Source organism: Pelecanus crispus, chromosome 1, assembly GCF_030463565.1.
Source record: "Pelecanus crispus isolate bPelCri1 chromosome 1, bPelCri1.pri, whole genome shotgun sequence".
Taxonomy (NCBI): domain Eukaryota; kingdom Metazoa; phylum Chordata; class Aves; order Pelecaniformes; family Pelecanidae; genus Pelecanus; species Pelecanus crispus.
Window position 1 is genome coordinate 162,906,978 of NC_134643.1, and position 21,944 is coordinate 162,928,921.

The following is a 21,944-nucleotide window of genomic DNA, read 5'->3' on the forward strand; positions in this document are numbered from 1 at the left end:
TGAACTTAGAATTTGTCACAAAATGTAGGTGGTGGAAATGCCTTACCTGCTGCCACACAATTGCATATTATTTGGAAGAGGAAAGTAGAAAACAACTTACATAGCAAATTTAAATGTGTACAGACCTGTACCATAAATTGTATCAGGCAGTCTCTCTCTAGATTCTTCCTTTATCTTTAATATTACAGAAATGAATATAATCAGATAATATTCTCAGATACGTTTAATGAACACAGGAGATAGACAGAAGGGCCAGTTTGGACAGTGTTGCGAAAATTTCAGCTATACAGAGCCCCGAGGCCATAGGGGCCTATTTTTTTCTGGAACGGGAGGAAAAGTTAGTGTGATATTTACCGAGAGTAGTGTACATGTTGATTCATGCTAACTAGGAGCCCTGTGGTGATAGTGATATGAGTTTTCTAGGGAAGACAGATTAGAAAGGGACAGATTGTTGTTTTAGGGCCAGGTGGCCCCCGGCCAATGAGGACTACATGATTAGCATCCCCAGTGCACCTGTAGCTTTCACTTCAGCTGGAAAGTACCTGTCTTCTTCTGGGAAGAATGAATTCAGAATAAAGAGTGAAATAGTGAAAAGCTCTTGCAGGAGGGAAGAGAGCATCAAGTAAAATGGAAAATGAGGCTCATGAAGGACTAGTGTTTCCTCACACAGTCTGTGTTCCTTGGACGTACCTGTGGTGAGCAGCTAAGATTCAGGTCTGAGACTTTCCTGCTGGGGACTCCATGGAGGACATCCAGGTCCTGCTGCTGTAGCAAAAAAAAAAGCACAAGCAGCTCCAGGATCCTGGAAAGCACAGAGCTCGTCGTAACCTGGAACAGTGACTCACAAGAGACGAAGGTGCCAATGCTCAGGCAGCATGTTGGGTACGTCAGCTGGTGAAAGAATTTGTTGGCATTGCACCCCAGCTGGTGCAGATACTTGGCCTTTTAAAATTTGATGGAGGTGCTCTAACACGTAATATATGCTGCACCTCAAAAATTGCTGGGATCTGCATTTTTCATGCAATGAGCAGCACTTGCCCTAAAAGTGGGTAAAAAGATTCTGTTTTATGAAAGCATTTCTGACACACAGCAACCTGGGGACAACTCAAACGATGGCATGCTTAGGGAATGAGACTCCTGAGGAGGCTACTATAGCTAACAGTCAAAACATATGTCCTAAAATAAACACTGCCTGCTTACACACAATCTTTTCTACTGCTCCAGTTCTTTCACAGGAACACTGGCTTCTAGGTTTAATCCCCTGAGATGTCAATATTTTTTTTTTCTTTCCTGTTTTTCACACCTTTTGAAGAGCATCTTCTTTAGTCTTATCTTGCCTTTTATAGCAGAAGCCAGGTGGTTTCTATTAATTGTTAACTGGTCACAAATGAACTGGACCTATTAATTGTCTGGGCCTCACCAGTCCTAGGCTTCCTACTACGAGAAGGAGCAAACTGTTTTGTTGCAAGGTGGTTTCCATTTTTATCATGATTTTGGCTGATTTCCAGTATATGTTGTAAGTAAAATGGTAGGCATATGTGCTTACGTCTGTTATGAATCATGGAAGAACACGTGTGCACTGAATATGCTGCTATTGGCAATTTTTGTGCAATGTGCTCTATTTCCTTTATTAGAGCAAGATATATGTTATACTAAACTGCAATACACAGTCATTTATCTATGTACAGATAAATATCTCTAGTTATTCAAGTCTTTTTACAAGCTTTTTACAAGCTTTTTGGTAGGTCACTTTTTTCTATGGGACACACTTGAATTCTAAGCCAAAGAATAAAGTCCTTCAAATGCTACTTAACAGAATCAATAATCCTTGTTTCTCCAATGATGCTGATTTTACAATCCTTCATTAAATAGATCAATGCACTTCCATCACATTGTTATTCTTACTTTACTGAGAAATTAATTGCGTGTCTATCTCTTCTGAAAACTGCATAAACTGGTAAAGAAAAATCAAACAGTCTTTATGTTTCTTTCATATCTGAAGGAAAGTACCTTATAGAATTTCTGTTAAGATCTGCAATAAATACTAAAAATTCAAATGCCTCTACTGTAAGAGGACCTCTAAGAAGTATCTTTCTTTCAGAGACACCAAGTTTCTCTGAGCTGCAGAAGGCTCCAAGATTATTACTGAGTGACTACAAAATCCAGTTATTTCAACTGAATTGCAGTTCTCGGGGTTTGACCTCAACTGTGACTGAATGTTACAAATCATATGGTATGCACAATGGAAGCAGAAAAAAAATCAGTAACAGTGAGATGGAAAAGACTTTAGCGAAGTAAATTTCTATGAACAGGCTGGTGTTCATAGTGCTATCCAAATTAGCTTTTTGAGTGCTGCCCTTTACTTCTATGAAAAAAAAAAAAACAACCAAAACCCCAAACAACCCCAACATTCCCACAAAAACTTCAGTATAAACTCCCCTTATTAACCTGGCTGCCACTAACATTTCCTCCCTGGGTTTCTTTTGCTCTAACCCACTAGAGAATGGCTCCCACTGTAATCATCAGCAGTGGGGAATTAAGCCACAATGAATCAGGTGAACTTCAACAGGGTTCTAGCACTTATGAACATAAAAGGTCACCAAAAGAATTGCTAATGCTTAATCTGGCCTTATCAACAAGGAAAGAAGTATGTTTTGAAGGGCAGCACTAAAGAAATATTCCAAAAAACCTTACAAGAATAGTAATATTCAAAAAGGGAAAATTTCTGTTAACTCTTATTCTACAGCTGAAAATCTTTGATGGCAGATGTCCTTTTTTACTGGATGTAGTCTGTGTTTGATTCTGTTATTCATCTGAATAAGTCTTAGTAAGTCTGTTCTTTTTCCTTGCTTGTAAAATTGACAAAAGAAGTTTTATTTGTGAAAAGCAGCTGTTTGGATTAATTGTTCCATCTAACTAGTTGGATCTTTAAAGTTTGCTATAACCTAATCTGCAAAGAAACTTTGTTATCTCGGAAGTTTTCTGATTTAAAATATCTCTTGCACTTTTGTTAGCAGTCCTCGGATAAAGAATTGTAGTTACTTACCTGTGACACTTATAAAATACTAATTCTGACCTCTTTCATGTAAAATTTCATTTATATTTACTTAGTACGGTATTTGTATACATTTATAGTAATGAGTAGAAATAAGTAAAACAAGTGAGGAACTTGTTATTCTATCATTTATACTGTAAATTATGTAGAAATTGATCAAACAAGTGAAATAAAAATATTTACTTTTGAATATATTTGTCATTCTTTTACTTAACTTAGAAACAACTTATGTTCAAAGGGATTTAGAAAGAGGGAAGAGAAATAGAAAGATAATTGGAAGACGAAGTGATTTCTCAGGTCAGTTTTTTTGTTGCGTATATGGAATGTAAATTGAGAAATGTAGGGGGTTATAATGGCTTGGATTACAGGAGCCTGTCCCTCTTTCTGCTGAGCCCTGTGTGTTTAATGCAATTGCTGGTCTTTTATGGTGTCTAGGAGCTCCTAAATGAGTTAAAAAATTGTAAAAACATTCCACCAAATTACCTGGGTTATTTGCAAACATCAAGGAAAGATTTTGTTTGTTTATTTTTTTGAGAGATGGATTGAAAGATTTTAAAAGGTGACAAGCCAGTCAGGAGAGCTTGGAGTACAGAGGAGATCCTTGATAGCTGATAATTCAAGAAAATAGTTCATCAAGCAGGGCTAGCAGGCATCTTTTCACTCCTTTGAACCTTCAGTGTTGATAAGGAGGTTTTACAAGATGTCATTTGTAAGAAAATTTGTTTTTCAGATATCTGATTTATAGGTAGGGGATTTTCAGTATGAGGGACGTAACAAAAAGTGACAGTGTCTTCATTTGAACAAAGGACTAACATCAGTGTCACACAGATCTGCCTTTCAGCAAATTTATTCACAAATCCAGTGGCAAAAAAATCTCTGGAGTCACTTAGAAAACCCTGCCAGTAGTAGATTGCATGTGTATGTGTGAAACCAATGGACTGTTCATAGGAACTTTGTAATTAATGGCCAAATATTTTGGAAGATCTTGTTAGTAGCAATCCAAGGAGAAATGGGGAAAAGGATGGTGTATCCATATTTCGCCAGCAAGGCAGACAGTGACTTTACAGAGCATTAAGATGTTTCAAGTTCTTTCTCAGATTTTTCTCAGATGAAGCGAACAACTGGATCCTGGAATACTTCACTGAAGGCTGCTTTTGTCAAACAGAGAAGAAACAAGAGAGGGCTGACCTCCCTCTTTGCTTACAGAAAGTTTTATATTTGCTAGGAATATATATTTTAAAAACTTATAACAAGCTGGGCACTAATGTTATGAAGTTACTGAGTGTATGTGTACTGAAGAGATTATACAGTGCTTCCAGCCAGCAGCAAGAGGTGGGTGGACTGAAGCTTTTCTAGACACCAAAACAGTCATTGTGAGACAACTGAAAATTGATCTTTCTCTCTCTCATTCCCTTTCCTTTTTTGAAAATGGCAGAGGGTCTGCTGGCTGGAGGCAGGAACCCCCAAACAAACTGATGTTAACTGATAGAAAAAACTAGAAAAAATACAATTTTATCTGGTAACATACAAACCCAACATACTTCAGTCATTTAGTCACACACTTCTTCCATCACACTCTTATCTCTGTTTTATTATGCTTTATCTTTTTCACAAGCCATTCTGGGTCTAAGTCTGTAACGTATTTACATTGGGTTAGTTTCCAAGATTTTTTTTTTTTTTTCCCTGCAAGTACCTGCACAGTATATCTTGTTCTTCTGGTGTAACAATATTTATAAATCAAAAATAATAAAGAAAAAGATTTTTCCTTAGGAGAACATAATAGATAGATCCATAATGTTTAAGCTGCAGCCTTCTCATCCACTTGCTAAATGTATGTATTTAATCTACAAGACAAGCAGAATCTGGGATGTGAGTAGCAAAGCAGAATCTGAGCTTCACTTGGTTTGTAAGTATGACCTATCTATGTACTAAAAACACGTAAAAAAAATAAACTGGCATTGGTGCTATTGATTTGGTTCTGGTATTCGTTTCTTCGTAAACCTACTACAGTCTCCAGGACTTTTGGGATTTTTAGAACAGATGCATGGTTTTTGCTTAAGATGATGGGTGTGGGAGAACTGAGTAAGTTGGGCTCATTTCCATTATACTTAGAGGCCTTTTTTTGTGTCACTGAGGTTAAACTGAGAGGTCCAAGTTAAAGCACCCATCTGTTAAACTTTGCATGACACAAAATGTGTTACTCTAAAGCTATGAGAAAATTAGAAATAAATCTGTGATTCAGAGGAATGAAAGAAATCAAAAGTAGTCAAACAACAAGCAAAGTCAAAGGGAATAACCAGTGCCAGGATAGGGGAAAAAAGTAGGGATGTAGCTGATGGCAGGATAACGTAGGTTATGGCAGTATAGGTAAGAAAGGGTCTTGGGCAGATCTGAGTGAATGCAGTTTTGAGGAAAAAACAGCAGCTTTCACCAATTACAGTGCAGAGCCAAAATACTTTGAGGGTGGACTGCTTCTGAGGTAACGAGTGAAGACCTGCCTCAAAGGCTGAGAAAATCCTTTTATTTTTCAAGCAGTGTGTATGAGCTATTTATTTTATGGATCTTGCAAGCCATTGCTCTGACGAGTTGAGAAGGACTGACTGGTGAGATTGACTTTGCTGGCCCCTGGTGAACTCCCACTCTGGGGTTCAGCAGTGAATCTCCCTTTCTTCACTATCTCAAGAGCATGCCTAATTTACACAACCTATCTCCTTCTGTACAACTTCCACTGGAGTCAATGGGAGCTGTGTGCCTGAAGCCAAGGGCAGAATTTGGCTTAGAGAGAGTATAATAGCTCCAGTGCTTTGCCAAATGAAATACATTTAGAGTCTGACATGCACAGTTGGATGCAGTAAGTAAAAAATCAGTTTTGCTGGATACAAGGTTTCACTGACTAGTGCTACTTCCCTCTCATCATTGTTAAAAGATGTGCTTTATAAAAAAACCCCTGTGCTAGATCAAACTGGAGACTTATCTTACCTACTGTTCATAGCATCCATAGTGTCATACTTTATGCAGTTCCTTAGTTTCCAGTGCTTTGTGGCTTAGGACTTTCTGTGTCAGAGGCCACATTTTTTATTTAGCTCTGCATTGATTATAATAAAAGTTGTGCCAAGTTTAATTGCTTTCTTTGTCACAGTTCCTTGAAACACAGTTCTTTTAACTCATTCCAAATCATTTCCCAAAGTTCAGCAGCAGTAGCAGCACAGTTGACTGATATGATCTGTACCTCATTTAAAACAGCCATTCAGCTTGTCTAGTCACTGCTGAATGAGTATTTTACTGCGAAGTCACAATGCCTCACAGTTCACCAGTGTCAGGAACACAGGTTCTTATGTGGCTTTTTCTTGTGAGATTCTTCTCATGAAAAGTTATTCTGAGCTGCATGCAAATGACTACCTTGTGGAAGTAGTCTTGTAGTTGTCGTCTTTCTTTTTTGCATTACATGTAGGTAATTCCTATGGGATCACCTCTTCTCATAGTTACAAAGATTGATTGAACAAAATTGCACATATGGGCAAGAACTCAGCTAGTCACAGACTTTTACAGCCTACAGGAGTCTTCCATGGGAATCATTAGTTGTGGCTACTTCTTCTTCCCTAAAAAACACAGTGGCTTACTGCTATTCCCCTAAACAAATAACTCTAGGGAAAAAAACACAGTGCTTTTAAGTGTTAACTGCATAGCCCTAGAGTGATCTGAGTTTGTTTCTGGGTTGGGGTTTTTTGAAGCTTTTGTTTTTCCTCTGTGAGTCTTCTGCTTCTCTTCCCCAGTGGTTTTTGTCTTTAAATTTACAGTTCCCACCTCTGGTGAGAAAATCCAAATGAGAAAATCCCTTCACTAGAAATTATTTTCATAAAAATCACCAATTTGTTCAGCCTCCTTAAAACAGCCAGTCTGCACTCCAGTAAGGAATCTGGTCCCTCTGACCTGTTAAAGTTCAAGACTTTTATCGGTTGTTTCCTTTAAAGCAACAAGGCAGAAAAATCTTGATTTTGGACTATGTGATAGTTTACAATACTTCTGTGCAGTGCAGCATACAGGGCCAGACTATTTTTCTTTAAAATTATGTCAGCAATGTGCAATGTTCCCAGAAAACATTTCTTTTCTAGCTAGATGTTTCAAGAATGGAACTGTCAAAAAATTCACAGATGCAAAAGAGATGGGTATAAAAAATCAAGGTGAAAATGTTTTGATTAAAACAATGGAAGATGTTTGGGATTCTTTTCCCACTCAATGTGGATTTTAATAACTGCTGTTTGTTATTAATTACAGAACATACTGCACCTTCTAATAAACATGTCAGAGGAGAACCAAGCTAATTTGTTATATTCCCCTTTGGATATGGTTCCCATACACACAATATTTAGACTAAATCCTGTGACTACTTTTTTCCATTGACAGCTTCGGGAGGCAAGTTCTCAGCAATCTGAACTACAGGGGATCTGAATCACTGATCATGCTCGTAAACTAAAATGTCACGCTGTACGTGACTGTGAAGTTAGGTGCCTAGAATAAACCAAAGGTGCCTAACTCATATGCATTTCTTTGAGCAATTAAACCTTAGCACTCGATGCTGAAAGCCTGCGTGTATGTGTGAAGTTAGCTTTCAGCATGTGAGAAAGTTTGCAGAGCCTGAAAGGAGAGAGAGAAGCACCGGTAAGATTAGAACATTACATAACATAGTGACTATCACCTGGGAGGATCTTAAAATATTGTATGCAGCATCTGAAATATTTCCATATAAGATTACATTATATGATGCACAGCTATTAGTTAGATGTGCCACAGCTGGTAGTTTTTTCTTTATTCACGTGGGTACAACATGTATGTGTAATACAGAGGAAGGAACCTATATGGAACAGACAAAGAAATGAAAGAATCAAAAGCCTCTATTTGAATAATTAAAGAGTACAAAGTTATTGCAATGCAAGCATATTTTTAATTAATCAGACCCAATCAAAAAACCTTAAGTAAAATATAATTAATTTTATAAAAGCTTCAGAGCTTCTTAATAGAATAAATCTCTTGTGTGAAATATTTAGGTAATGACTATCATAAAGGAGACTGCTTTAGAGTGCAATAATGTGTTCTGAAAGCGTCATCTTTTCTGTGTCAGTTAGGAAGAAGATGTCATTATACTTGGCAGTGTATTCATTGTGCCTAATACTCAATGAGCTGTAGCTGAGTAAACCTGGAATGTACGCCAATACTGCCAGAGTACCTGCCACCCTGCCCATAAACCTGCACCCTCACTGTGATTGTCCCCCAAATGTTTTATAAAGTTTGTTCTCTCACTCTCTTTTTTTTTTTATTTCTTTCTTACTTCTTGACATCCCGAATATACCAGAGACAGGCTGAACTGATTTAAAAAATTCTGAGATAGGCATCTAAGAGCCAGTCTGTTACTTGTTACTTTTTAAAATCCTCCCCGTGGCCACCCACAAACAGAACAGGAATTTTTTTTTATTTATTCTTCTTTCTGTCTTCTGACGTATTTCCAAATATATAACCATTTTGAATACTAGAATTCCCAGAAGTGAATGAAGTTAGGAAATATCTGCTACAGCTTTGATACATTCATTTTCCAGAGGTATTACCGTATATGAGTGATGTGAGAACATTGTCATCCTCTGCCGTTCATTATGGGTGCGTACCTGCATCTAAGAAGGTTTGCTAAAAATACCATAAAGTTCATTATGTACTACTACAGCTAACTATTCTCATTAATTTTGACAATGCATCAATTTATATGGGTATTGAATACACACTAATGCATGGAAAGGTCTGATTGCACAGTGAAGGAGCAGATGGTCTTTGCCTTGAGGAGCTTACCACCTGAAAATACAAAAGAAATGTAGGGTGAGGGTGTATATATGCAAATGAAGGGCTCACCACACAGGAGTAGAGTGGGCATGAGAAAGGTTGAGTCACAGGGGAGGAATGAGCAACAGCCTGTCAGGAAACACCCTGTGAGTTCCAAACATTTTTATTTTTGTTTGAGAGGGGTTTGGGTAGGTGGAGATCAGTTAAACAGGACGAAGAAAAGGCAGGGAAAGAGAGGCAAGGGCATTTCAGGATGTGGAGAAGAGAGGGGGGAGCAGGCATGTGATGAAGCTGAGGGTAGAGAAAGGGAGAGGTGTGGGGGCGAGATGGGTTGCAGCAATCAGCACATGGGAAAGGATAATTAAAAATCATGGGTGTCTGTCAACCGTTAAGCCTCTTTTACCATTGCTGTGTTGGCTTCATTGTCAGACTGGATCCTCCCTGTAGTCTTTTCCTCATTCCAGGCTGCTCCTGTCATTGTTTAACACAGTTGTGCATGAACCATGCACGCAGACCGAAGCCATAAAATTATACAGTGCGCTTAATTGAAAGATTGAAAAATTACTTTACAGTGACAGTCTACACAATGGTTGACACTTAGGGACTGATCTTAGGCTACTGTACTCAGTAAGTGCAATTTAATGTTGTAACTTTTAAGTATGAAACCAATGATTTTTCCTTTGGCAGATGGAAATTATTCTTACATCACATTAACTTTTAGGGCTGGAAGGGGAACTTCTCCCTTTACCTATACCTCTTAAAGATTCAGATAGCTAATAATATGTCTCTCTTATGCTTGAGACAGAAAGCCTGAATCCCAAAAATGGTCTCTCTCTGTGTGTATTTCCTTAGGTCAAGTGATATATTAAATTTCCTTAATATTAAAATGTTTTGCTTATGTGCTGATAATTTTTATTTTTGCTTTCAAAACTGATAGGAGGTTTATGGTAAATAAATATTCTGCTGAGAAATCCCAGATTAGCTCTAAGTCTTTTGCCACTGCCACCCTCCCTTTCTCAGGGAAACAAAACCCAACTAAGGTCCAATTTTGTCAGTGTTTCTTCTTGCTCCCCACAACTTGTTTGAATACAGAACCTTATTTTTCTGAAAAGCTACATTAAACCAGAAGAGTTTGAAATGGAGAGGCTCTGTGTTCCCTAATAAAACATGATGAAAACAGCAAAGTAGATCCAAAGTAGATCTCTGAACAGCAGGGTAGGAGCACTTTAGTATTAAGATATTTCATTTTCTCTAAAAATTATACTGAAGACTGTAGTTTGGTGTATGTAATTTATAAATATTTGAATTTCATAATTGTTTCCACACAATATAGAGACAGAACACACTAGAGTTCCTGACGTATTGAATATTCTTACTACTGAAGTCTCACTTTCAGTATGTAGTGTCAAACTTGCATCTTTTGATCACATATGCTGAATCTCTCACATTAGAATAAACTTATTTACTTTTCAAACAGCTTCTCTCATGAAAGTGCAGCTAATGGCACACTATTTGCAGCCTCCGTACGGTAGCACTTCGTTCAAACTAACACCTCTACCCAGAGCTCATTAAATCAGCACTTACACGCCTTCAATACAAAGAGAATAGTTGCAGGGTGAGCACTGGATGTCTGATCTCCTTTTACACAGATTATCCTTTTTTCGCCCCTGCTCTAGGCATTGCATGAGTGAACTTATTCCTGAAATACTGTAGCAAGAAATGGCTGCTTCTGCTCTCTTATTAAACTGTCACAAAACATATCTGAGAACCAGATATTCCACTGCAGAGTATTAGGAAATTTAGGAGATCATGTAGAAATTCTCACAACAGAAAAAATGTGAACATTCATCTTCTACCAACGTACAAATTATAACTCCTTGTAAGCATTATTTTTTTCAGCTTTGCAGAATTAAAGCCTTTTCATGAATTAAAAACATAAATGTTAAAAATGAATGTTTTACGTTTAATATATTAAAAAATCTGAGTCAGAATTTGATTGAATGTGATAAGATCATATAGTCAAAAAGCCTCCTCTCTTTTTTAACACAAAGGTGCTAACTTTGAAAATGTAACTTCAAACATGGTTTATTTTCACTCTGGTTTGTTTTAACTTTCCTTTTCCATTCATAGCTTTTCAAATTGCAATCACTGAGTCCCAGCTAGTGAAGGAGAATCTCATTGCTGTGGAATGATCAGGCACCTCATTTCAAGAGTCAGGCGACACTTGCCAGGCACATTGCTGAGTCTTTTGGAAAGTCTAGTTGATGACATCAGGCTTAGGTCTCAAATAGCTAGATGCTTACTTTGGTTAAGGTCTTGCTCTACTGCCATTAAATAAATAAATGGATCCAGATGTTGTTGTTTAAATCAATACTTAAATAAGTTTCAGTCTTTTTATTTTGTCCAGACCTCCATTTTACATACAGATCCCTGAACTAAGAGACCTGGTGGGACGAGGGTGGCACAAGGAGATAGCTAAAGAAAAGCTACACCTCCTTTGCATGTACAAACTGTTAAGTTACTGCAGCAGGATCTGTATTCTCCTGACTAATCATTCTGACTTACCTCCTGAGTTAAATAATGCTCCAAGGGAAGCAAACAGGGGACTTAAATATCCCATCCTCATGTATTTCCCAGGAAAGTGAACACTCTGTACTTAGGTTGGTAGGCTTGCCTGACTGCTATGACAGGACTCCTTTCTAACTGAACTAGCAAAAAAACATTGTCTAGTCTCTCCCTAGGCCTACATCTGTGAGAGAAATCAAGCTCCATCTTGGTGACAGAAAGCATCATGAAGGAGACCAGTGAACAATGCTAAGGCATTCACAGTCGTACATTTCTGATACACATTATTATTTATGTTTGTTATTGCAATAGTGCCTTGAAGCTCCATCCAAGAATTGCCAACAGCTCAAGAATCACTGTATGGGTTGTCACAGACAGCCATAACAAAACACAGCTCGTGCTCTGAACATCTTAAATTTAAAAGGGATGACAAATACTGAGCAGACGATTGGGACCTGAAGCCAAGAGAGTTATCAAAAACATTTGCTACACATCACAAATCTGTGGCAGAGTCATGAATAGACCACTGTTACAGCATGTTGACTTGTGTTTAACCATAAAAATGACTTTTTTTCACTGTATGTGTTAGAGATTTAAAGTTATGGCAACAAAAGCACATAAGCAACCATTGCAATTCTTATTACTCAGATGATCAGATGTCTCCTAGAATTTACAGTTGCCATTTGGATTAGATCTCAAACTGGTGTTAGATACTGCACAGCTGAGCATTGTCATGAACACCTTTTTGGCATCTAAAAGGACATCAGGTGCAGTTTGGAACCATGAGGTGAATACCTAAGCTCCACTTTAAAAAGTGAGAAACAAAGAATAAGGAATTAATGTCAGTTTTGTCCCTGGGAAGATGTTTCAAGTGAAGACCCTTAGGGGTCTCTCCTAGATCACGTAGCTTTCAACATAGCCATAAATTATCTGGACAGAGAGCAACTAACAGAAAGTTAGGTTTGCTAAGAGTCGTAAGTTATTAAACACAATAAGAAAAAGAAACTTCCTCCAAAGGTCTGTGTAGAAGGACCTCACTGAACTGAGGGAATGGGCAATTGACTGGCAAGTCAGAAACAATACAGTAAAGCTGAAAATGGTATAGGGAAGCATGATGGCAATGATCAAAGGTGTGGAATGGCTTCAGTACAACAGGTAACTAAATGAACTAGGACTCGTCAGATTGAAAAAGAAATTATTTAAGTGGAATATGAATTATTTCTGAAAAAGATGGGTGGCCCAGAAAAATTGTGTTGGAAAACAATTATTTGCTGTTTCTCCTGATGCAAGAACTAGGGGAAATAAAATGAAACTGTCAGGGGCTAGGTTAAAAATGAACAAAAAGAGAGATTGCTTCCATGGTAGACAAGCTGTGGAACTCTGCATCTTAAGTTGTTGTGGGTGCTGAAAATTTACATGGGTTCAGAAAAGTCATTAGACATAGGAGGAAAAATACCCATAGTATTCAACACAAAGTTACTGACTCTGGCTCAGGAAGGCTTTCTGTTGCAAGTTTATGGAGGATGAGAAAATAAATAAGGGAACTATAACTACATTCTAGTCCTGTTCTCCAGACACCTGCTGTTGGCCACAGTCAAACACAATACTGCAATAGGTGGATTTTTTTGCCTGTCCCTTTACAGCTGTTCTTAGGATATTATAGGCAATGAACAGCCACAATTAAGTTTGTCAGTGTAACTCATAACAGCTCACATGCTGAGTAGGAAACAATCTAAACCAGACATACGTACACAGAGGACAGGTCTGTCACAGTGCTAAAACTCCCATTTGACCTCAGTGGTAGCACAGGATCCTATCTGGGTAGGCAGTGGTGCTTTCACTGGAAGATGATGGGCCTTAGCAGGAAACACTCAGCACCAAAACAGGGTCAGGCCTCAAAGCATAATTAGGTAGGAAGCTCTTATCAGATAATCTTTTGCTTTGAACAGATTGCGAAATCTCACTCAGGCAATTACCTCACCAAGCAGCAAAGAGCACAAAGGCGGGATCAGCTCTGCGGTAGGGTTCTGCAGAGTTCATTCTTGCATGGTGTGGCTCGGAAAATGATCTCAGTCTCACTGAAGTCAAGGCTGATTTGCGAGCACACTGACTTTCCTAGATCTTGCTGCCTTTACAAGGCAGATGCTGGCTTGAGTGGAAGCGTTGCATTTTGGAAAGGTTTTGGAATAGGTAACACAGACACTTTAGGGATCTTTTGTCGTGTGTAGTCCCCTTGAGAGCAATTGTATTCCCTTCATCTGTCACATTATCATTCTAGATTTGGAATTAAAATAAAAAAAAAAAAAGTCAGGCTTGATTTAAAATTAGAAAGAAAAATAAAAAAAAATGAAAGTGTTCCACTTCATTAAATGACTTTACAATGTATTTGGCAGTTTTTAGAGGAAGTTTGCAGGGTCAGGGAAAAAAAAAAAAAAAAAGAAAAATCCAGTGAAGTTTATGAGTGTTTTTACAAACTGTTATTCTCCCTCCTCCAAATCTCTGGCATCACAGGTGAAGCATTGTGCGGGTGGTATCTTGACTTACCATTCACTCTCAGGCTCTGCAGGGAATGTCAGGCCATCAGCACTGATGTTCAGAGTAAAGCTGTGAAAACAAACTGCAGTAGATTAGTTGGGCTGCTGACCAGGTTATTTAGTGCTAACCACTTTGTGTGCCCTTACATCTCAACCAAACAATTACCCTTTTCCATTCCTTTATTTGTGCATGCACTTATCAAGGAAAACAGTGTTTGCAAGGGGACATTTTATTAAATAGGATGATTCATTTAAGAAGCGTTTCTTTGACTTTAGAATGCCAATATATTCTGCTCTTTAATTAAGAAGGCAAACAACACAGGAGACAAATATCAACGTGCTAGTTATCTGAAATCATTTGATTGTCTGAAAGAGAAATTAAAGACAGTTCTAGAAATGTTGAAGCCTGATTCTGCCATTTTGAACAGCGTTCTTATATTGATAGCGTGGTTGTTTACAGTAAGGTCACTCATGAAATGAGTGCTATTTTGTGAAAACTGGTATTGGTGTATAGCCTTTAAAATTAAGATATAAAAAGATTAGGTAGATACTTCAAAGCCGAATATTTCTCTCTCCATTTATTTTTTCTCACCTTCCAGAAATGTTTTTAAATGATTTGTCAACTTGATTTGTCCCTTTTTTATAACTTAATATATTTGTGGTTAGAATTAATGGCAGATGAATGAAGTAGAACAGTCATTTCTACGGTGAAATCACAGGGAATTAAAGAGGAATTGTTACCTAGCTTTTTATTAAAGGCACCAGGGATCATGTTCCCTTAAAAGAAAACACTATGCAATGTGCTTTGAAAATCGCTTTCATTTTTTTTTTGACATTTTAGAACTACAGCACTTTCTAAAGGGTTATCATTTGTTCTTAAGTATTGAGACTTAGCATCAACTTTTTATTTAGCGCAGCAGCAGAAAATATTGAGCTTGCCCTGGCTTTGTTGTGAATGAGTAGATGCTGTCAGGTTGCTAATGCTTCAAGAAATTCACTGAGGTATTTATTCTGCTTTTGTTGCTTTAAGGCTTATGCTCTTTTTTGTTTTGGTCATCCCCCCCCGCCACCCCCCGCGGGGTTTCTGTTGAATTGTATGCAGACAGTTGTTCATAACTATCCATGGAAAACCTTGGCTAATAATATCAATATCAATTGCTCTCAGGAACAGTATGATTCGCTACTATGACACTTACACATGCTACAAGCTTAGTATTTGTGACAAACCTAGCCCAAGATTAATAATTTGCATCTTGTCCAAGTGATTGATTTCAAGCTGACTTGGAGAAGGGAGGAGTAAATAAAATCCTCTCAAATACATCTCTCAAACTCTGTACAGGATGGTAGGTTTGTCTTCTCTGTGCAGAAAAATTGGCATGACAAATTGCCAAAAGGTCCTCCAGAGATGTGCACCAGCACTAGGGATCACATTTTATCCTCTTCCCATTTTAAAGCATTATTTTTAAGCTTTCGAACAGAGTATGCAAACAGGAAGGAGAGATTACCCCAGGAAGAAAGGAGTTAAAGAGGTGTCTCAAAATCCATTGCTAGGCTGCATAAATATCACTGTGGTTAATTCCTCCATTTTTAGACATTCCTCACTCAAGTTATTTTTACTCATCAAATTCACACTTCATACCTTAAAAGAAAGGTTGAATAAAAGACTCTTGCTCAAGGCTATCTTAATGAACCTGCGATGCAAAGTCTGATTTTAAAATGTAGATACTTTGACAGCACTTCCAAAACCAATACCTTACACACAGTCCAAGCTCAAAGCAAATGCTCCAGGAATAATTTGTTTATTGTTTATATATAAGCTCACTTCAAACTGTTACTCCTGGGGTGGAAAGCAGCTGGAGTAGGCAGGGCATGCATTTGTTTTCTTTCTTTCCAATGAGATTATCTCAAAGACATTTCTCCCCTTCTCCTCCTTTGCCTTTTTCACATAAAGCAGAATTGAGTGCAGCTGTCAGGGAGCAGGAAAGGTGAAACCTCATCTTTATGCAAACCTGTACCTTTTCATTAAACTAATTCACTTAAATCAGCACTAAACTCATGTAGACACTCTTATTTAGCTTTGAACCATCTGATTTGCAACTGACTTTACCAAACTGGAACAAGTGTACCTGCACAGCCTCTTATTCCTCTTTAATAAAGCAGGTTTAAAACCTTCAGCAAATCTGAGCATTCCAACAGTCACAGAGAACCAGCAGACTCTGGCTTCTTTTCTCAGTGCTTTAATTCATCATGCGCTAAAAATCTGACAAGTGAGTGGGGGAATGTCTGTTTATTGCTTGTAGGGTCTGCTGGAGCAAATCCCGAGATGCAGTGAAAAGACTGTGAAGTCTGTGTCTTTTAAATGGTAAATTTGCTGAATATTAGATTATAGTCTGAATTTCAGCTTTACCATAAGTAAGTACATTTCATGAAGTTTCTCTGGCTATACGATTAGGAATGACATTACTAGGTGGTTTTAAGGAACTCTTTCCTCCCCCCCAGCTCTATTGGAGAATATATCACAAATGAAGCAAATCTGTCAAAACTAAATGCATGCCTTAAGTACTCTGGATAGCATCTGGGGCACCAGCATGCTGCTAGCTGAAGAAGCAGTTCCTCCCCACGCAACAGGGACTTCGCTGTTCTTGCCCTACAGATAGCCTAATTACAAAGAAAGAAAAGATGACTATTGTGGAGATGAAAAAGGCATTTCTCTCTGCCAGGTCCTCATTTTGGGCTCTGTGGAAGTGATTTGGTTTTTTGGGAAATATGGAGGAAGCAGTCTATAGCCCATGCACCCCAGCCAGCCATGCCTCCTGGCTCTTCACAAGCAGGTGATGGTCCAGAAAAAAACACTTGCTTTTGGTTGCCATCTCTTCAGGAGACTAATGGTGTCCCCTCCATCATTTTAGGCTGAGGCTTTTTATGCCATACATTCACAGTCTGCTTTCTTACCCTGCATTAGGGCACAGACCTCAGAAAGTCTTTGCATTAGAGAACCAGGACGTTAATGACCTTTGTTTTTGAGGAATGTTTGGGTTCCTCTGATGCTCAGATGGATCATCTCATTAAGGCATAGACTGTAGGATTGCTCATTCGCTGTCATAAGAACAAGAGATTTGGTTTTCCAGGTGGACACATTCTTATCTTCTGCTCAAGGGGCAGTTTTACGTCAGCTCTCCACATAGCTTTTCTCTTGTATCAAACATGAGAAAATTATAATTTTTCTCCGACACACTGGCCTGGAAGTGGCAACTTCTAAGTTATGAGAATAGGGAGAGGTGCTGAGTTTCTGCCCCCTTATTATGAAGATAGGTGTGTAACATCTGATTTTTCAGTGCCAAGGTCCCACCAAATCTTGAATGGAACTTTTCCAATTCTTCAAGCCACATTGCACATGGGCAGTCTCTTCCAGTGTTGAAACCTTTCTACCATCTGTGTCAATTAGGTCTCTTGTATTTATACCAAAGATCAACTGAGATGAATGACTATGTGCGCAAGCCACTTCAAAGTTCTATGTAACAATATGAAATGCTATCTCATCTGGAATCAGCTGTGATTTGTCCAAACGCGAAGAAAAATGTGTGAATTGTACTGATTTGGGTGGGCCAATCGCTAAGCTGTTGTTTCAGTCCTGGGAGAAGAAGCTGGAGCAAGGGACGAAGAAAGCAGGCTGGCATGGAGTAAGGACATTGATGTAAGTGAAATAGAGGGCAGCTAAAAGAGGAATGGAGCAAATAGCGCTGAAAGGTGCTAACAGAGAGGATTGGGTAAAAAAAACTGAGCATGTATCCTGACTGAAGTCACTGCACAAGCTTACAGGCGGTGGATTTATGTGACTGAGGAATCATCTTATCAGAGCATGGTGAGGTACATCCCAGGAGGCAACTGTAGATAAACACAATAAAGACCCCAGATCATTCTGCAGGAAAACCAAAATAAAACAGAACAGGCAAGGCTTCCTGAATGCCTCAGCATTTCGAAAGGGCCTGTAAGTACTTAAATAGGGTTACGGCAATGGTAGGAGCCCTGCTTGAAAATGACTGGGGCTGTCCTTCTCTTAATTCCAGTCTGGAAAATGTTCATGCATTAAACCCAGAAAGACATTTTGCAAGTAAGGTAGAGAACATATGCCTTTCTGAGGCAGTGCTGTGCCTTGGGGAGGAAAAATGTGTGTGAATGCGTACTTTTGTGTCAAGGTGGCTAGAACCACTATAACTCTGTGATGCCTATCTCAAAACACCTCCTTTAGATTGTGTCAAACACTAATGAAAAAAGATAAAATTAGTCTGTCTGAGGAACACATGTGAGACTGCTTGTGGATTTGACTGAATTTTGGTGATGGTTATTAGGATGTGTGTAGGAAAAGGAAAAGAGTACAAGAGAAAGAGCAAAGGTGTTTGTGGGAATTGTCATTAAAACCAGACCAAGATTCAACCTTGACAAAGGAGATGCTGCAATTCTGCTGTAATGAGGAAATTAAGTCAATAAGGAGTGCATTCTCTCAAAGTCAGAGGACTACAACGCAAGCTTCTTTAGAATTACCGTTAAATTGTGGTACACTTCACAAAGAAATAGATGTGAACATTTCAGAAAGCAGTCATCAAGCACCTTGTTGATTGCCAAGAAAAATAGGCAATTATGAACATTATGTCCAACTATGCATCATATCGGCTCCAATCAAAACCATTTAAATCCAGTCAAGCATTGCTTTCACACATAAAACCCTACCCTATGCTTGATTATACCTCAGCATACCAGGTATGCAGCCTAGGATGTTGGCCAATAACAATATTCCATTGTCTAGGAATTTTAATCCACGCATCTATATTTATAAATGTCATAAATTTGGTTGCAAAAGATTACAATTATCAAACCCTTGCTGTTTTCACTTTTCTGTCCAAATCTGTTAAAAAGCCTTTGAAATTAGAAGCAAACAAATAAACAAAGTCTGATGAAAAGGAGGCACCGTCAAGCTTTTAAGTGGAAAAAACGGACATAGAAAATGACTTAGCTTTTCTATAGTTCTTTACCCCTCCCCAGGTGATGCTGCCTCTCAGCAGAGTAAAAAATTATTATATGGAGAAAATGGTTTAGGCTGCACATACCCAGACTGAGAAAAAATTGCTTCAATATAGATACATTAAAAACAAACAAAAAAAAGCCTTACAGGCACTTTTGTGGTCTCACAGAAACAATGAATTCTATTCCTCCTACTGCTCTGCTGTGGTAACTAATTAGCTTTTTTTCCCTACAAAAGCCCTTTATATTGGAGACTTATTCAACAAATGTGTCACTTGCTGGTATGCAAGCACCAGGTCATCTCAGCAAGTGTCAATAGCACTGGGAGTCTTAGCACAGTTGAGTGACCGGTGTTTTAACATTATGTCAGTTTGACCTGCTGTGAGTATGCTGTTGAATTTACAACACTGACAGACAAACTGAAGTAGGGCTCTCCACACTTAAAGGAACTGGAACTGAGTTACTATTAGCAAAACCAGGAATTTTCTGCTTCCTAAAACAGCTGCTCAGGGATTCAACCTTCTGGATCTATGCTGCTCAGCTGTCCACTGGATGAGTACTTTCTTTCACCTTTTCCATCCTAATTTGCTTTTTTTCCTAGCGCAGCTTTAGTGAGAGACACTTGCCTGATTTCTTTTCATAATAAAAATGATCGCTAAAATATCTCTGTCAAAAATCTCTTTCCAAGAGCAATGTTGCTGTCAAACACACCAGACAAACTATGTGGCTAAATGCTTGACTCTTAGATACAGTGGCCACAGCTTAACTGAAGGTAAGACTTTATCACTGGTATTAAAAATGGCACGTATAATCGTAAATAGGAAAATGGAGGGATTAAACAGCTTTGGGCTGTCACTTCATGACCAGACGCTCCAGGAATCTTCGAGAGGCCCTTACCCAGGGAAAAGACATGTACGGTAGCTGACAAAAAGTATTTTTTCACATACTATCAATGGTGGGGCTGCACAGAGGTAGCTGATTTCATTTTATTGCAGCCAGTGTTGGAATGTACCTGCCAGAAACAGGAATGCTTCCTTCATTTAGCCTGATTTATCATTACAAGAACTAACAGAGCTCCTTCATAAACTACTGGAGCTTAGCTCTGGCACAAGTCCAGCAATGTTACACAACCTGCTTAACACCACAAAGAATATAATGCTTCTATTCACCCTTAAAATAATGCCCACCATATTTCACAGCATTGTACCAGAATTCATGAATTAATTCTGACAACATATAGGGACAAAGGAGATCTTTTTTTCCAGCAGAATAGAAGCTCTATTTTGACAGACACCCATGAGCCCCAAAGTTCAGGTAGGTACCTAAGATACAATATAGACACTGAGTTGAATTTCTTGGAAGGGGTGGTAGGCACCTAAATACCTTTGCAGTGTGCTGGCAGTAGACAGCTGGGTTCTTAGGCAGAGATTTAGGCATGAGCCGCTCCCTCCTCACACCCACCTGCTGGATGACTTGCACCTCTACCTAATTTAGATGAGTGCTATCCTTTTCTCCCCTTAGGCCCCAAGAGAATTTCCCTGGTTATTTGCTCTGCCTTTAAGCATCTGCAGTCTAGCCACTTTCTCTAGGACCCTTTCACTGTGGGTCCAGGGTAAATTGGTATCAAATTGGCAGCTGGGTTAAGTAGACAATGTTGGGCACCTTTCACATGTTTTTTGTATATTGCATGTGTGTGTGCAAGGGGAATGTTAGTCTTATGCAAACAATGATAATGTAATCCCATGCGTCAGTGCTCCATGACTTCCTTACACTTCACCTTGGTTCTCCCTCCATGCTTAACTCTAGCAACCTCATATACACTGTTTTTCTTCTTTATGCAGTAACTGGGAATTTGCAGTAAGAAAGATATTAAGGTACCTAAAAACCACAGTTGTTTAAATTCCTTTGATTTTAGCAGGAATTAGAAGACTAATTAAGAGCTGGATGTTTGACTATGTTTGTAGATCTGAGTGTTGGTGAGTGGTTAACAACCATCTCAGTTTCTGAGAAAAATAAAAGATTTATGAGAGTGTTTTTTTGGGCAATGTGAGAAAATACTTTGAGTGCTCCAAGTATCCTAACATTACTGCACAAGCATTAATCTGATTTCACTTTTCAGTGTTGATCTCTATTCATAAATACATTAAATTATCAGCAAATCAAACTCTGAATACCATATTAGTTTAGAGCACAAACTAGTAACAACATGAAAAATGAACCTGGAGTGCTTTTTATTTGAACTTTGTATGTAACCGTATTAAGATGCTGAATATTTCAAAGGCTGAAAGTATTTATAGCTTTTGACTTTTAACCATATTATATCCTTTGCCTTATTTCTTGTCCTCAGCAAATGTCAAGTGGGTGTTGTGTGAAACTGAAAGAGACCAATCTTGGGAGAACATCCGCCTTCAATAAGTGGAGCTCCAGATTACACAAAACTGCAGGCATAAAAGCAGCTGCAAAAGCAAGTTCAATCTGAAAATGAAACAATTTTCTCTGGAAAAATGAACATGAAAGTTAAAGTAAGGACTTAACTGAAATCATCATGCTTTTAGAAAGTGTACTTTAACAGTATTTGCAGTCGAATTAAATCTGTGATGCGGGTTTTAGTTTTAAAACTTTCTATTTCCTTTTCCTAGAGTTGGCATATTTATATAATAAAGCCAGTCCAAATATGCACTCTGTTCCTGAAAATTATGATCTACCAAGTAAGCTTGAATTTCTTTGTAAATTCAAGACATTCTTTTAAGAAGAGCATATAAATGCTCTGGGCAGGATGTTGTTTTCAGAGATGTAACTCAACTCCAAGGGACTGTATCCAACTTATCTGAGTATAAAAGAGCCCAGAACCAGTGCTTGTTTTGTGTTGCATGTACAGAGTGCAGGGGACGACTTGAGCTGTGAAAGCTTGTATTATAAAATACACCTGCATCACACATTCTGAA